General features: G+C 44.1%; 1 protein-coding gene and 1 non-coding gene across 2 annotated transcripts in view; one reads left to right on the top strand and one right to left on the bottom strand.

The window, feature by feature from the left end:
* The window catches only part of LOC125392825 (beta-1,3-galactosyltransferase 5), a 580,132-nt gene that overhangs the window by 309,097 nt on the left and 253,045 nt on the right, over nucleotides 1-17,990 (bottom strand). The window lies entirely within an intron of this gene.
* Nucleotides 17,523-17,832, top strand: LOC148122891 (Nuclear RNase P). Its single transcript, XR_015737342.1, has one exon.

A 17,990-nucleotide genomic window follows, 5' to 3' on the forward strand; every position in this document is an offset into this window, starting at 1 on the left:
TGTTTCTGAAGAAGACACCTTGATATTTACCCCAGCATCTTAACCATTCTCTCCTTGCATTCTACTTACGCAGTCAGAGGTTTAGCTTCTGTATTTGTTATTTTTTCCTCTGGTGAAAAGTCTCAGCATGAACAATTCAAGAGAGGAAATCCCCATTTTAGTTAATTTCTTTCTTTTATTGGTGCTGCAGACTATTCGATTGTCTAGATTATTATTCATCTTCTAGGGGATATACAGTTCATCTCAGTTTTGACAAAAAGTACATCTGTGATTGACATTACCTGGTGTGAGCGAGAATGAAACATGGGATACACAACAAACCCACTTAGGAGAGAGAGATAGCACGTCCAGCTTTTTAAAAGCTGCCTAGCACATGCACACAGGGGGTTGGCATGACTACATCATACAAAGATGACACAGATGATGGGCTCCTGCATGCATGCAAGAGCTAAGCTGAATCATCATGGATGTAACCACACATGCATGCAAGGGTGCACCTGAGTCATAGTGGATGTAACCATGCACATGGACAGGAAATTTAAAAGAGTAGAGGTATCAATTTTGCTGATCTCCAATGATGGACTGCAAAGTAAAATATCATCCACATACTGTATGAGTTTAGACTTAGGGAGAGACAGTGAGAGAAGATCAGAACAGGTGTGGGCTGTCCCGGAATCCCTGGGGAAGGGCAGTCCAGGTGAAGGCAAAGATGTTTTAAGATTGAGAGCTGAGAGGAATAAAGAAAAAAGCATCCGTATGATCTAGAACTGAGAAGTGGGAGGTTCCTGGAGGAATACTGGAAAGAAGTATGTAAGGGTTAGGCACTACAGGATGAAGAGGGACTACTGAGGAATTAATGAGCTGGAAGTCTTTAACCAGGTAATAGGTTCTGTTAGGTTTTCTAACAAGTATAGGAGTTTTAAAAAGAGAAGAGATGGGGCAAGGTAGTTTTTTTCCCTAAAATGTCAGAGACATTTTTCCTAAAATGTCAGAGATAATAGTCTTAAGCTCCCTAAGGATCTGGAGAGAGAGGGGGTACTGAGCTTGAGTTATGTACTTAGTAGGCTCTTGTAATTGGATAACAATAGTGTATAGCAACAGAGGGGTTTGGGGTGTCCCAGACTTGGGGGTCCACCTGGGAGGCTGGTATAGGAAAAGACACATTGGGGCTGGGAGGTTTGGAGGCTAGAAGACAGAGGATTGAAGCTGCTGGTGAATGTGAAGTAAGGTAAATTGATGTAGCAAATGAAATGGAAGCTGCTACTTTCTCTAAAAAAAAAATCTCTTCCCATAAGAGGTACTAGGCAGGTTAGCATGACTAAAAATGAGTGAGTAAGATAAATACCCCTAAAATCACAGTTACGTGGTAGGATCTGCTGAGGTAGATAAGGCTGTCCCCCCACCCCACCAGTAGGGAAACTAGAAGGAGAGGTAAGCCCCAGAATTTCCTCCGTACTGAGTATGTGGCTCTGGTGTCCAAGCAAAAGGAGATGAGCCATCCTGATACCATGATGTGTACCTGTGGCAACCCGTTACAGATGATGGTTGTGATCAGGTCAAAGGAGCCTAGGCAGCCTCACTCATCTATAGCAAGAACTAGAAGGTCAACTTGGAAATTTTCTGGGTTTGTTGTCTCCATACCACAAGGACAATCTGTTGTGGGAGTAACTTCCGCTGCCTCAACCAATAGTCGCTGGAGCAGGAGCCGGGAGCAGGAGCCGCGACCAAGCACCGGAACCAAGAGCCAGAACCAAGAGAGCCTGATCCGGATCTGTTTCTCTTTTTAAAAGAGAAATATACCACGCCCCAGTGGGCTGGTATTTCAGCAGCTATTGGTTGAGGCAGCGGAAGTTATTCCCACAACAACAATCTACTGTCCAATGTCCTTCCTCAGACAAGGTCTCACAGAACCAAGATGAAGATTAGGGCATGCTTGGGTCCAGTGACCAGTTCTACCACATTTGAAACACTGGCATGGTGGTTCTAAAGCTCTGGGGGGCAAGGGAGCAAAATGGACAGCACAGATTGGGCAGGCTGTCACCTCAGCTGGTCAGAGGGCCATGGTTAGCATGTGACAGTTATTGTGGGCTTTATCACTCCCTTGCATGGTACATGTTAAAGCCATCTGTAAGACTTCTGTCTGTGGGATCAAGGGGCCTTTCTCCAAACATCTAAGTTTAGCCCTAATGTCAGAGTAGCACTGAGAAAAGAATGAGTCATGAGTAACTGTCTGTAACATGAGGGGGTCTGCTTGTTGGGGTTTATGTCCTACCTGGTACCCCCAGCTGTTTAGCCCCAAAGAAAATAACACAGAGGACTCCGTAAGTTATAAAGCTGATTGACCCATTAGGTCTAGCCTCTTACTGGCTAACTCTCACATCTTGATTAACCCATTTTTCTGATCTATGTTAAGCCACGTGGCTCAGTACCTTTTTTAGTGGGGCCGATCACATCCTGCTGCTTCAGTGATCTGGGCAGGAGTGGGAGGAATCAACTTCCTCCTTCCCAGAATTCTCCTGCTCTCTTTGCATCATTTTCACTTCCTGGGCCCCCTCATGTTACAACTGTTTGCCTTCTGGGGTTTCTGAATCTAAGTTAGTATACTGTAACAGAGCTTTTGTGAAGCATTCCAAAAAATACAGAAGAATTTTCCTTCATATCTTGAATGACCTCTGAGAGTTTAGTATAGTTTACTGACTTGAGGTCAGCCTTATGGAGACCTGTCAGGAGGAACATCAAAAACCTGTCCCAAGCTAAAATCCCACCTGGAGTATTATAGTCCCAGTGAGGTTCCTGTTTGGGGACCAACTCTGCCTCCAGAGGGTGGGTTGTGTGATTTTGGTGGATCTCATCTGCATGTAGTCTGGCCTGCTCCCAAACTTGCCTGTGTTCTTTAAGAAGTAGGTTATTAGATAGGATCAGATAGATATCATTTATATACGATTATAAGACTGGGTAATATATTGGAATTGTTTTATGAAAGTGGTAGAATTAGACATATAGGACCCCAGTTTTTGTAATCAATCTATCTATGCCGGCCACCTCTCACAATGGGAGAACTGCAGTGGGTTTGGCTTGCTTAGGGTTGGGTTCCATAGCAGCATGTGAGCATGTGAGAGGAGGGGTAAATGTGGGTGCCAGTGCTGGGCAACTGCTGCAGCCAGTAACCAGGGAGGAAGAATGATTCAACAGGGCTGCTGGAACAGTTAGTGGGGGGAAGAGAGAGATGAAGAGTGACCAGAAGGGGATGGCAAGGCAGCAGAAAGTAAAGGAGCAGAAGTGTCTGTCTGTTGAGGTTGGGAAGGTCCTTAGGGGGATCCAAAGCAGTAGCTGTAGGAACTAAGGTAGGAACAGGAGTAGGAGCTGGGGATGAAGGAACAGCAGTAGGAGCTAAAGGGATAAGAGCAAGAACTGGGGAAATGGGGGTAGCTGCCAACTGAGGTAAAAAAGTTGGGGGTTCATTAACTGGGTCCAGAGCCAAAGGGGAGGGTTCTTCCATTACAGATGGCATAGCCAGTGACATGTGAGCACACAAACAACTTGCAAGGACAGAGGGCTTAGGCTTAGAGCCTAAATAGTAAAAGGCTTGAATGTAAGAAAACTTCTTTCATTTGCCTGTGCGCTGACAGTAGTTAGAAAGCTCCATAAAATATTCCAGATCAAAGGTGCCATTAGGCAGAAACTTTAGATTGCTATCTGAATTGTAATGAGGGAATTTTTTTTTAACAAAGATGAACAAGTGTGGGAATCTGTAGGTAGGGCATTAAGGCCTGGGGTTTCAGGGCCTCTAAAAGGCATCCCAGGGGGAGGCTAGATTGGTGGGCTTTGATGGCTTGTTACCCATAGCTGAAACTGTGAAAACCAGAGGAAACCAGCAACACCACAAGGCACTGAGTGAGATATCTCTCAATTATAGGCAGGGTGTGAATTAGTGCATGAATATTGCAGAACCTGTGGGAGAGCATCCCTGCCAATGGGTGGGATGTTATAGCTGTGCTGGATCCAGTCAGATTTACTTGGAAGCCAGAGAGGCTAGAGGCCACTCTGAGTGGCCTTTCACAGTGAGGGAAAACAAGAAAGGAAAAGAAAAGAAAAAAAGAGAGCTAGAAGAATCTGAGAAACCCTGGGGCCCCGGACATGGGTGAATCGACTCTGGGCTGTTCCAAACACAATTTCAGCTAAGGGATGCAATTTAGAGAGAAATGTCAGCGAAGGGTTCAACTCTAGCCTTGAAGACCATGATTGGGGCAGTTCTTCCATTTCTAGGAACACCAAAAGATTGCCGAAGTTCAACAGTCAATTCCTCAGGTTTGGAGAAATGGTTAAGCTGACCAGAATGGGGAAACTCACCAATGAAAGCCAGTGTTGGACAGAGAAATTGCTGTCAGGTATATGAAACACATGGTTGTGGAGAAAATACCCGGTTCCGGATCGCGACCTCAGAAGAGGGGATCGGGGCGGGAGAGCCTCCCAAGTCTCATGGCACCAATGAAATTACCTGGTGTGAGGGAGGAGGAAACATAGAATACACAACAATCCCGGTGTGGGACAATTCTGTATTCTGTCAATTATGTTTTAAATTGTTGCGTCGCTTTGGCCAGCAAAGAAAACGCAACGCCGGACTCTTCTCAATGCAGTTTAATCAGGAAACCTCGAATAATCTTTGGACCCCAGGGAAAGCCAGCCCACACATAAAATAGCCTTTGGGTAGCCAATTCCAGCAAGCCACGTGGGAAATGCGGATAGGTCCAGGTACACAGAAACAAGCCAGATCCTTAACTTTAGCTGTGCATGGAGTTATTTACAACTGAAAGCACATACCACCCGGGGGGTGGAGTGCAGAGGCCAGCGCCATCTTTAAGGTGTGGCACAAAGCAGCTCACTACAGTTCCCCCTTTTTGTTTTAGACACCATAGGTAAGAGTAGAGGCCTGCTCTCTGTGAAAACAAGAGCCTTGTACTGATCCTCCTTAGGTTTCTTCCACTCAAAGAGTGCCAGACTGGCCCAATGCCATTTTTCAGAGGTGGGAACTTGGGCATCAACCCACATGTAGCTAGGCATGCTCTTCTCAAGGCCATCAAAAGCCGTCCTTGAGTGTAGTGCCTTGCCTCGCACCCTGAATGCGTCAAATTATCCTTTTATGGTGGCTAACCATGCTTGGGGGGATTGGCCAGCCTCTATAGCCATAAAGGCTTGCATAATCATGGCTGTACTGCGACACTTAGAGTCCCTAATCCGACAGATACATCACAGGCAGGCTAGAGAGACCAACACCAGAAGACCAGCTAACGCTCCCAAGCCCACCCATTCCTTTAGATGATTCATGGCTGCGGAGATCCAGGACGAGAGTCCTTCAGCCATTCTAGCATCCATTCGGGTAGAATTTACGGCAATGATAGCCACCCTCAGCTGCTCCATCATGGCACCAAATTCTCCAGTCCAATTACCTAAAAGATAATTAGACAACTGTTTAGACAAATTTGTAACATGGGTAAAGTAGTAGTCATGGCATGGGAAGCATCCACAGGCATAGGCATGATGCTCCTCATGTTGAACTCTTCTAATCAAATGCTCTGGCACCCACACCAGGTCTTGTTGGTCCTGTGGGAACACACAAACAGAGCCTCGTGCTCATGTTAGAACAAGATCAGGCCCATAACAGAGCCCTGTCAAAATATCCTTCCACTTGACCATCCCTTTAGCAGGGCCTTGGGGGTCCTGATGTTTATCAGCTGCAGAACGACCTTGAGAAAAAGTCAGTGTTAAAGAGGGCAAGGGAAAGTCTTTTTTTTCCCCTCAGGGTCCAGCCGTGGCCTATTCCCCCTTTTTGTTTTTGCGGACATTCTTTTAGTGTGCGGTGAGCACGCTCCATAATATCTTGTTCTTGAGGATTGTAAAGCAATCTACGAATAAGCTGCATCTCCATTTGTAGACAAAAGGAGGCAAACATTTGACCTACATAAGCTGGTCCATTGTCAGTCTTTAATTGTTGAGGCTTGCCCCAAGCAGCCCAAGCTTTTAGGCAATGGGCAATGACATTGCACGCTTTTTCTCCAGTTAGAGGTGTGGCATGTATTACATCTGAACAGGTGTCCATAGACACATGTTTATAGTTTATATTTTTAAACTTAGATATATGTGTCATATTCATTTGTCATATTTTTAGAGGGAGTAGACCCCGTGGATTTACTCCAATACTGGGTGGATGTTGATGAGTCACATATTGAGAGCAATCTAAAATTACCTGTAGAACATCTGCTCAAGAGAGAAGAAATTTTTGTTGTAATGTTTTAGCACTGACATGAAAAGCTTTATGAAAAGCTCTCGCCTTTTTCAAGGTAGAATTTATGAATATACATTTCATTTTAGTCCATTGATCAACTATATCATTTTTTTCATTCAAAGGTCCTGGCAGACCTGTATGTGTTTTAATATGCTGGATGTAAAAGCAATTTCTTTTCTGCCAGATTAAATGTTGTAATTGCTGGAATAAAAGGCACATTGGACTGGAAGTTTTAATAGGTCCAGCTACTTTTAAAATTCTAAGGACATTAACAACATATGCAGAATCCGATATAAGATTGAATGAAAAAGGGCAAACTTTTAAAACTTTAACTACAATCTGTAATTCTACAATCTGAGGAGAGCCAGGTTGAAACTGATGCATCACAGGATCTTGTTTATCTATCACATACATTTCATAGCCTGTCTTAGATCCATCTATAAATATATTTGGGGCCATGGAAATAGGCTGCGATGACGTTATTTTGGGAAATATTACAGGATGCTCCTTAAAAAAATCCTAACAGTGGATGTTTGGTATAATGATTATCTATGTTATCATCAAAATCATATTGCAAAATAGCCCAATCATCTATCGTAGCGACAAGATCTTAACTTGATGGCTGGAATAAGGCACTATAATGGTGGTGGGGGGAGTTCCAAAATATTGTAAACGTTGTTGATTCCCTTTTAGGGCTAAAGTTGCCATAGCAGTAGGATAATGCTCAAGTGCTTTGGATGGAGATATTTTGGAATAAATCCAAAGCAATGGCCTCTTTTGCCATAACAATCCTGTAGGCTGGTGATATGAAGGCAGAATGCACAAAACAATGTCTTGCCTCTCTTGAATCCTTTGTAGAAAGACATCTTGTAATCTATTTTTTACTTTTTTTAATGCCTCATGTGTTTCATTAGTCAGTTGTCTTGGAGAATTCAAAGCAGAATCTCCATTTAAAATATCATATAAGGACTTTAACTCATAATTTGACAACTTCAAATAACATCTAAGCCAATTTATATCGCCTAACAACTTTTGAAAATCATTCAAGGTCTTTAAATTATTTTTTCTCAATTTTACCTTTTGCGGAATAATTTGCTTCTCATAAATTTGTGTTTCTAGATAATTTTATCCTTTTGTACCTTTTTAGGGGCTATAGACAGTCCCTTCTTTTTAAGCAATTTAACCAACTCCACATAGGCCTGTTCCAAGTCCGAGCAGCATATCTCTGTCCCATGCTGGATTTTCAGCTGCCTGATTAGCTGTGACCTGCTTGCTAGCAAACTCAATCAAAAAGGCTCTCCAATCTAAGTACTGTCCAGGGCTCAGGCATGCATGAGCAAGCCCATTCCAGTGGCTAGGTGTTATGTAGTATCTATTCAGGGCTTCTATCTGCGCCACCATAAAAGAGGCTATAAGCTCATAAATTCTCATAGACTCAGCCAAGGATTTAATCACCTTAAAAACCAGAGGCTCTTTGTACCTGTTTTCTTGCGGACCTTGAAACATTGGATATGCTAATCGTAGCTCAGTTCTCACCACTTTTCAAACGCCTAGATAAAATGTGCGTCTAAAGCTGTCCTGACCTCCTCCCATATAAGGTGGAGGGGTGGAGGGTGTTATGGGGTGAGGCATCTGAGCTTTTGAGCCTCCTTTCTCCCCTTTTCTCTCTCTTTTTTAATTTTGTTTTTTGTAATCTCTCTGTGAGTGCTTGTAATTCTTCATCTGACTCAGTTGACGTTGAATCTCCCTCCTCTGACTCTTTGAATTCAGAAAGTTCTGGGTATAATTTTTCTTGCTTTTGTTGTTTTTTCTCACTGCCTGTCTTCTCTGATTTTTCTGATCTCTCCTCTTGTATAATCTCCAGGGTTGCCTGCCCATTTTTTATCGCATCATTGCAACGCTGATCTTCCAGACAGCTTCTAACCATCTTTCACACTGGCCTGACCCCTCCCTTAAGGGTCCCTTGCTCAAATGCAAAATCTAGGTCTCTCCCTAGCTTCTCCCATGAAGAGATTGAGAGACTCCCTGACTCCGCAAACCAAGGTGTGATCGTGTTGAATTCACTTAAAAACCTTCTCAGAGTACTTTGTTTTATTTTTAAGTTCTTTGAACATAACAGCTCATTAAGAGCCAAAAGGATTGGGTGTGATTGCGAAGTGCCCATATTTGATTTATATTTTTTTTTACTTTTGTTTTGTCAACTTGTAAAACTGCTCTTCGTTGACTCCTTATCTATAGGGTAGCAATTATTTCCCACTTTGATTGGCAGTTGTTCCCCCTTTATGTCCAGGGAATAGCAATTAACCCCCACTCTGCCACAGTTGCTTTCTCTTTATTTACTGAGAAGAGCACTTAATTAACCCTGCTTTGGTCACAGTTGCTTTCTCTTTATTTACAGAGAGAGCTATTAATTAACCCTGCTTTTGTCGCAGTTGCTTTCTCTTTATTTATAGAGAAAGCTATTAATTATCCCTGCTTTAACAGCAGTTGCTTTCCTTTTATTTATAGGGAAAGCAATTAATTAACCCTGCTTTGGTCGCAGGATTCCCATTTACCTGGGAACTATACCCCTGCTTTGATTGCAGGATTCCCACTTACCTGGGAACTATTCCAGTGCACTGCCCTGACTGCAATGAGTTCTGGGTCCTTAACAAGCGGAGATCCTGAGTTTTGGCACCACCTCTTGTGTTGCTTTGGCCAGCAAAGAAAACGCAACACTGGACTCTTCTCAATGCAGTTTAATCAGGAAACCTTGAATAATCTTTGGACCCCGGGGAAAGCCAGCCCACACATAAAATAGCCTTTGGGTAGCCAACTCCAGCAAGCCACGTGGGAAATGCGGATAGGACCTGGTAAACAGAAAAAAGCCAGATCCTTAGCTTTAGCCATGTATGGAGTTATTTACAACTAAAAGCACATACTACCCAGGGGGTGTAATGCAGAGGCCAGTGCCATCTTTAAGGTGCTACACAAAGCAGCTCACTACATTAAATAAACTCTGATTGGCCAGTAGCCAGGCAGGAAGTATAGGTGGGACAACAAGACAGGAAGTAGAAGTGGGGCAATGAGAACAGGAATAATCTGGAAAGAAGGAATCTCTTTCCTAGTCCTGTCCAGACACCAAAGTAGCAGGATGTGACCTGCCCCACTGAAAAGGTACTGAGCCATGTGGCTAACATTGATAAGAATAATGGGTTGATATAAATTATAAGGGTTAATAGGAAGCCACAAACATGCTTAGGAGTTTATTAGAAGGGCTGTGTACAGCCTGGGGAATCAGTGTGCAGAGAGAAAAAAAATGGCACATCCAGCTTTTTAAAAGCTGCTTAGCACATGTACACAGGGCATTGTTGGCATGACTATGTCATATGCAGATGATGCAGATGACAGGCTAATGTATACATGCAAGAGCTTAGCTGAGTCATAGTGGATGTAATAACACATGCACACAATGGCTTAGCTGAGTCATCATGGACATAACCATGCATGTGCACAGGGGCTTAGCTGTATCATCATGGATGTAACCATCCATGCATGCACATGGGTCATGCAGGGACCTTTAATATTCAGGAACCTCTCTCCATAGGACCATCTACATGTGCATGGCTCCAGAACTCAGAAGTATCAGCCTTATGTGGCTGAAATCATTATAGTTATAAACACATATGTTGTCTTTTTGTTGTATGAGGTTAAATCCTTTGTGTCAATGCTGAAGAGCATGGCTGACTGCTGGACTATAAGGGAGGGTACATCAGCTCTGAGAATGGTCTGCAGATTGCCTTCCAAAGTGGTCATGCTGTTTGCCTTCCCTCCAGCTGCAGAGGAATGGTTGTGTTGCTCCACAGAGTCACCAGTACTTGGTGTTGTCCGTGTTCTGAATTATGCCATTCTAAAATGTGGATTAACTATTCCTCAAATGGTATTTGTTGGATTCTATTTTTATTGACAAAAGTAATGTGTGCTAAATTATCCTCAAACTGACTTTAGCAGCATGCTTTTGGATCTACGTTTGCACATGAAAAAAGTGAAATATACAAGAAATGTGAAAAGTGAGTATTTTGTTATGAGGAAACTCAGAAGGTACATCTGACAATAAGTGCCTTGTCTTGCTCTGAAGTTGTTTGGCCTGGACTGAGCATCCAAGAAGAATGGCAGAGCTTGTCTGGTTTTATGTTTAGCTTAATAGCCACAGAGAACATGAAGACAGTCTATTCTACTCTGGATTTCCCAAAACGAGACCACTTCATTGCTGATGGACAGATCAGCACTTTGTGTCTTTGTTTTGTGAGCACTTCTTGCTGTGTCTTCTTCGGTGACTTGTTTTTTAAAAAAAATACTGATTTTTTTCATGCATTATGTTTTCATCAGATTGTTTTCTTTCTTCCAACTCCTCTAAGGTCCTGCCCATTTCCTTAGCTACCCAAGTTCATCTTCTCTCCATTAAACACACACGTGTGCACACGCGCGCACACACACACACACACACACACATACACACACACACACCAAATAACAAAACAAACAAGCAAGAAACCCAGTAAGACCAAACAAGCAACTGCAAACACCACGGGATCTGTTTTTTGTTGACCAGCTTCTACTGGGTATGGGGCCTGCCCTGTAGTGAGTTGATGTTCCCAGTGACACTCCACTAAAGAAAACAGATTTCCCCTTTCTCAGCAGCTATCAGTGGTTAGGAGTGGGACTTTATGTTCACTTCCCCTTTCGGTGCTGCCATTTTGCCTGGTTTGAACTTATGCAGATCTTGTGTGTACCGCTGCAGTCTCTTGAGTTTATAAGCATGAGTCCTAATGTGTCTGGGAGACACTGGTGTCTTAGTTGACTCCTTTGTTTGCACTTGTATTCCTAGTACAGAGATGCTGGGAGAAACACACTTTCAATACCAACAAAAGGTTTCAGTTTAGTTTCTGTCTGATGTTTGGGAAAAAATAATCTTAAGAGGGGTAGCTCCACCAGCACAAAGAAATCCAATTAGGTCAGATTAAACCAAATTAAAATACCCATTGTTTTATTAAATACAATGCTCTTGGGTGGCTGAGCACATGGCAGGAATACTGGAAAGCCAGAAGCACATGCAAACCCAGAACCATGTATTTCTCCTCTGGGAGCCCACATTGATACCCTGTGGGAGTGGTCAGAACCTGGTACGCTGGGATTTGGAGTCCAGACTAATGCAACTCCCAGGCCAGGGGGCTGGGATGGATGCCAGGGCATGGAGGCTACACTTCAGACTTAACATTCCAGACTCTTTGGATATAGGAGTGACAGGAAGTTGAAGTGATAATTATGACCAACAATTTAGGCACTCATTGGAATAGGGGTATGGACTCAAGACTGGCTACTTCCGGCAGGCATGGGTGTCATGAAGGAGGGGAAAGTTGGGTGTTGGTGCGTCTAGCTTCAGTGGGTGGTGTAGTTGGAAGGGCAACCTGTTCATTGGCATCCCGGAAATGCCAGGTGTTTGTTTCTTGAGGCAAGTAAGAAGGCAGGTATCTAGGAGAAAAATAATATTGTTATTATTGGACCTATGAAATGGGACTAGCCATGCGATAAGACACAATAGCAGAAGAAACCAGATTTTAGTTGACAGGTGTCAATCTAGAAGGGCTGGTATCAATGGTTAGGTCCCAGGAACTGGTACAGGTGCTTTGGGTGTTGCCCTGGGAGCATTTTGTAGGTTTATCTTGACTTAGGCAGTAGGAGTAACCTGCAAAATATGCTTAAAACTGGCTGGGATTAAAAATTAAAAACCTTGGATTTTACCAGACGTGATTTTGGTGTAGCCATAAAACTTTTCCAGGAACCTGTAAGAGAACTGGAACAGATTTTACACTTTGGTGCCATAGGAAATTAAGAACTCTGAATTAAGAGGAAATTGGGAACTCTGAAGGTTGAAACCTTTTAATCCTGAACTATGAAGCCTATTAAAGAACAGTACCTTGAGTTGTCAAATGCCTGTAGATAAATCTGGGAAGAATAGATGAGCAAAAATGAGACAGCTTTTGGCTAGCAGGCAATCCCAAGTCCTCTCCTGCTCCCTGGAGAACATCAGTCTTAGAAGCAATATTTGCCATTAGATGCTGAGTGCAAAAGACCCACAGATTTTTCCTGTGAATGGGAAGATTGTCTTACCCGTCTTGACAGGAAAAAGCAGATCAATTCTCTAGGTAAAAGGTCTCTTTTTGCTATGTGTGGGTCTCTTTGAAAACCCCGAGCAAGCCTGAAGATGGCAGGTCTTCTGTCTTCTTTGAGGATGCATAGGGTGCTGCAGAAGCTGGCTGTCTCTCTGTTAGAAGCTCTTGTTCAAATGCCATGATCTCATATCTATAAAAGCACTTGAGAGCCAGGTACCATTACCTGGTATTTTAGACGTAGCATTTAAGCTAAATTTTTAGAGCTGTTGTAATCTGGAAGCACACAAACACAAAGTTTAATTCACATCACAAAAACACAGTTATACATTTATATAAACATATCATGGCCACATTATTTTAACAGAGAAACAGATAGGGCAGCCTAGGGGACCTGTGTCAGCTGACTAGGCATTTCAAGAGAAACTAGAAACATAAGAATGAAACATTTTTGTAGAGTTTTAGAGTGGAAGGATGTGGAGGAAAAGCAGATTTGTTGTTAGCAAGGAAGGGCGGAGCAGCAGCGGAGATGCCAGAAGTGACCTGAGCACAGATGGCAGAGACCAGGGAACCAGCTATGGAGAAGGAAGGCCTAGCGCCTGGTGTGTGCTGGGGCCCTGATAGGAACCTGTGTTGATACAGGCAAGTGAAACTGATGAGCAAGTGCTGCTCCACAAACCAGCTGCGCCATGTCTCCAAATGAGTGCACAGTGGTGCACAGCTTTGAAGTACTTTGGAACAGAGGGGCCTGACATGGTGCTAATGTGGAATCGGCTGCTTTTGGGGGGAATGCAGCAGTGCGAGGCATTGGAACGGAAGTGGGGGGCAGGCAGCAAATGAAAACATAGAGACAGAAGTAGAGATGAGACAAAGCGTGGTTGCCAGTGAACAGAGAAAGAACAGCAGAAAGGGAGGGAAAATACGGGAGCGCCATACTTGAAGAAACGTAGACTTTGGAGCATAATTTGCTTTAAGTTAGATTGTGCAACTTTAAAAAGTTTTTAAGTGCCCATTTAAGGGCATTTGAAATCGGCTAGGAATCGCAAGAAACCCACTTTAAGTGCATGCCTCTGACAGGAGCCAATTGCAGTGCATCCACTGGAATGATGCTGAGTCAGGTGTTCATGTACAGGGTACATGAGAAATTGAATTGGAACGTCTTCTGTCATCCAAATCTCATCTCACCAAAAGGCCTGACTTGTGCTGCATGTGTGTCAGGCTTTAGGCACTGCTGTGACTTCCACCAAAGCCAGATAAAGCGAATAGGTCACCCCAAAACCCTACCCTCATGCAGTTTAAAAGGGGGAACTCACCAAGTGAAGCCGAACTTGCCTGGCAGAGCATGTATGCAGGAAGGCCCATTTTCCAGCACAAGAAAAATTAAGTCCTCTTGGTGAAAGACGTCCATATATTAGGAAAAAAATATCATAAGAGGGACAGCTCCCTGGCACAAAGTAATCCAATTAGGTCAAATCAAACCAAATTAAAATGCCCATTGTTTTATTAAATATGATGCTCATGGATGGCCAAGCACATGGCGGGGGGATAGGAAAGCAGGGAGCACATGCAAACCCGGGGCCATGTGTTTCTCCTCTTGCAAGCCCAATTAAATACCCTGTGGGAGTGGTACTGACACTCCTCCATGGAGGGGTCAGGAACTGGCATGCTGGGATTTGGAGTCCAGACTAATGCAACTCCCAGGCCAGGGGTGCTGGGATGGATGACAGGGGTTGGGGGCTATGCTCCAGACTTAACAGCTGGGTTATACTAATTCAGGTTCAAAAGAGAAGCTGAGAGGACTCCCTACTGAAAAACCCCACTTTATCTGGTATTAGCAGCAATTCAGGGTCTGCCAACATGGCAGATAGATAGTAGTGCCCGGGAGACTGTGAGGCTGAAACAGGGCTGAGGTTATAACAGCCTGAGAATTTGAGTCTTTGAATGTAGTGACAACTTTGTACACAAACTGTATGTGAATTATTAGGAGAATGAGCTACAGTAGATTGAACACAAGCTCCCAAAGATGCCCAAAACCACCCACAGCAGCCACAGATCCATGCAGACACTGGGGATGAGAGCAAGCTTTTTTAAGATTTTTGAATATATGGTCAGCTTTTTTAAAAAAATTTAATTATTTTTTGTGTCTTTCACATCATTCATCTCAATCTCTTCCATCTCCCTGTTCCTTTGTATCTGCCCTCTGCCCTTGTACCCATAATAGTGGCTGACTTCCTGGGACCACAAGGTGCTGGGTGGGCCTGTGTTTTCTCGCTGGTGCCCAGAGTGACCTGCCCCGGGTATGTGACAGGGTCATATTTGGTGAGTACTTTGTGTCTGTGTTTAGAATAATGTTCTTAGAGTTCATTCTCTGTCTGTGTAGTGTATTTCATTCTTTTTCTGCTGTTAAGCAGTGCTGCACAGTTAAGATATCTAAAAGTGTCAACTTGTTTTCCATGGTGTAGACATTAAAATCTTTTCTGGTTTAAGCTCTGTGACTCTTTCAGGTCCTTATCCTGTGTGGGTAGATATTTATATTTCAGAAAACAAAACCACATAGGCATGTTCTCCAGTTTTATTGGTTCCAGGTTGGAATTGTGTACAAAGATAATGGACCTTAAGACTAAATGAATATAACCCTTATAAAATATAATTGATGTTTTTGTAAATATCCTTGAAGTACCAGGAAAGCTATCATTCATGTGGCTCCGATGAGCTACATCAGCCTGGATTGAAATGTGATGCATGAGGGAACACACTTTCTGATTTCTAGGTACATCAGATGGCAACTTGTTTGTCTATGGTGTTTCTAGGCAGAAGTCCTTGGCATTTGTTTGAGTAGACCATTATATTTTGCTATAATTTACTGCAAGCTCTAATCCCTTAAGCATCCTCCCTTGGATCTTGGCCAACCACTAAATTGCTTAGTAAACATTTCCTTACAGGAAGTGTGAGCGAAACAATGGAGACATAACAGATTCCTGGCTGATGAGGCCAATTAATGAAGCTGTGACTTTATGTGAGTAGAATTCATATCCCAGTAGCTCAGCCCATGAGGAGCAGCAAGTCCCCAAGACACTAAGTGAGCCCATGGAAGCAGAGGCTGATGTTCAGTGTCACAGCGCTGAGTGACAGGCTTCTCCTAACCACATGGCCCCTGGTAGGTTATTTTAAAGACAAATGTCACAGGCAGGAAGGGTATGCTAAGCTAAAGCAGTTAAAGCAGAAATCTTAGTTCTGAGCACACCAGCTGACCCTGGTGCTCAAACTTAACTACCTAAGGATTAGTCTCAGGAGAGAGGAAAGTGGGAACACTGTTAAGTTAATCCTCGCAGATAAATAGAGTAGAAATTGTGTGCTTGGTGGTCAACAAGACAAAGCAGAAGCCTACAGAATGGGAGAAAGATTTTTACCAACCTCACATTGAACAGAGAACTGATCTCTAAAATACTCAAAGAACTCAAGGAATTGGTCATCAAAAGAACAAAAAAATGCTATGAAAAAAAAGAGGATACAGACCTAAACAGGGAACTCTCAACAGAGGAATCTAAAATGGCTGAAAGACACATAAGGAAATGTTCAACATCCTTAGTCATCAGAGAAATATAAATAAAAACCCTCTAAGATTCTATCTTACACCTGTAAGAATGGTCAAGATCAAAACACTGATGATAACTTAAGCTGGAGAGAATCTGGGGTAAAGAGAACACTCCTGCATTGCGGGTGGGAGTGCAAACTGGTACAGTCCCTTTGGATATCAGTATGGTGATTTCTCAGAAAAGTAGTAAACGTTTCAAGACCCAGCAATATCACTTTGTGTATAAACCCAAAAGATGCTCAGTCATACCATAGAATATGTGTTCAACTATATTCAGAGCAACATTAATTGTCATAGCCCGAACCTGGAAACAATCTAAATGCCCCTTGGCCAAAGAAGGGATAAGAAAAATTTGTACATTTACACAATAGAGTGCCACACAACAGTAAAAAACAATGACATCTTTTTGGGAGCCACCTGGATTCACAGGTGGTCCTGCAGTTTGGAGGTATACCTGGCTTGGCCGCGTGGGGCTGAGCACCCTTGCCTGCACCCTTGCTTGCACATGCTCAGACCAGCAGAATGGCATTAACCAATCAGGACAGCGTTCAAGCCTCTCCACCGTTTAAAAGCAGCTGCCTCTGGACTCTACTTCCTCTCTCTAAGCTTTCTCTCGTCCCTGCTCTATCTTCCCTTCCCCCAATTTTCCTCAATCAAAGGGCTCCGAATAAAGACGTGACCAGGGAAGGAATTCTCGTTTTTGGTGGCGTTCATTCCTGCTGGTCAGGATGCGCGCCGCAACTGGTGCTCGAAACCCCGGGACGCCGAGGGACCCTGACAACTACGCTGGGGGACCCTGAGAAGGAAGCGACCAGCAACGTGCTGAAAGCCCAGGAGAAAAAGCCAAGATCAGACACCAGGACACAGAGAGCCGTGAATTTCAGAACTCTGAACACGTGGAGCGGTGAGTGACGTCAGTTAAATCCTCCAGAAAGGGGAGGAAAAAGAATGGAAAAAGTATAGGCCTAAAAAGAAAAGAAAATAGAAAGAATCAAAGTTAAGGTATCTAAAAGAAGGTACAGAAAGCAACGGAGAAGAAAAATTCCTTAAGTTCAGTGCAGGAGGAGTGTGAACAGCAGCAAAAAAGGTGAGGTAACTAAGGCGGGACTATGAGGACGATGGGGTACGGGAGACCGCGGCTTCCGCTCCCTTTCCGTCCACCTCCGTACTCGCTGTTAGAGACTGGGGCAACAGTCTCGTAGGGAGGCGAGTTTGATCATGCGTGAAGACTGCCTTTCCTGTTCTTAAAGAGCCACAGAGCTTTTGGAGGTGATTTTCGCCTAAATTTGTTAAGAGAGCTCAGTCTCTGGCTCTCACATACAGAAAACTTTAATTTTGATTGAGGAAGTAGCCGGCGGTGGTGGCGCACGCCTTTAATCCCAGCACTCAGGAGGCAGAGGAGGAAGCTGCGTGGTGAGCAACAGCGCCGCTAAAGACCTAAAGACGGAGAGGGGCCAAACTCTGAATGAACCGCGTTTCCATAGCAACATGGGCGGGCGGAGGAAGCTCACCGGCGGGGCCACGTGCTGAGTGCTCGTCACTCCCGGCCCCTGGGAAGGTCTGAGACTGGGGCCCCCCGCGGCCCTAACCGGGCCCTCCCCGATCGGGGAGGTGAGTGCCCAGAAAACGGCTAGCCTGCGCATGGCCCGGGGTGGGGCCATGCCTTGGGGCCATGCTGAACGCGCCACAATGGGCCTCAGAGGCGGAGCTGTCGCTGTCCGCTGCTGCTGCCGCCGCTCACAGCCACAGCCGCCAAGAATTCAGTCAGATAAAAACATTTGTCACCAAAAATTCAGTCAGATAAAAACATTTATCCCCCAAACATCGTCCCTTTGTCAGCAGGAAGTAGTCAGATTGATGGTCTACGCCCACGCCCACTTTCCCTCAAAGAACTGGTCGTGATTATCATAATAAAGGCGTGTCTACCTGGTTACCGTATCCTAGGTAACAAAGGCGGACCTTT

This window comes from Myodes glareolus, chromosome 2 (genome assembly GCF_982192425.1).
Source record: "Myodes glareolus chromosome 2, mMyoGla1.1, whole genome shotgun sequence".
NCBI lineage: Eukaryota > Metazoa > Chordata > Mammalia > Rodentia > Cricetidae > Myodes > Myodes glareolus.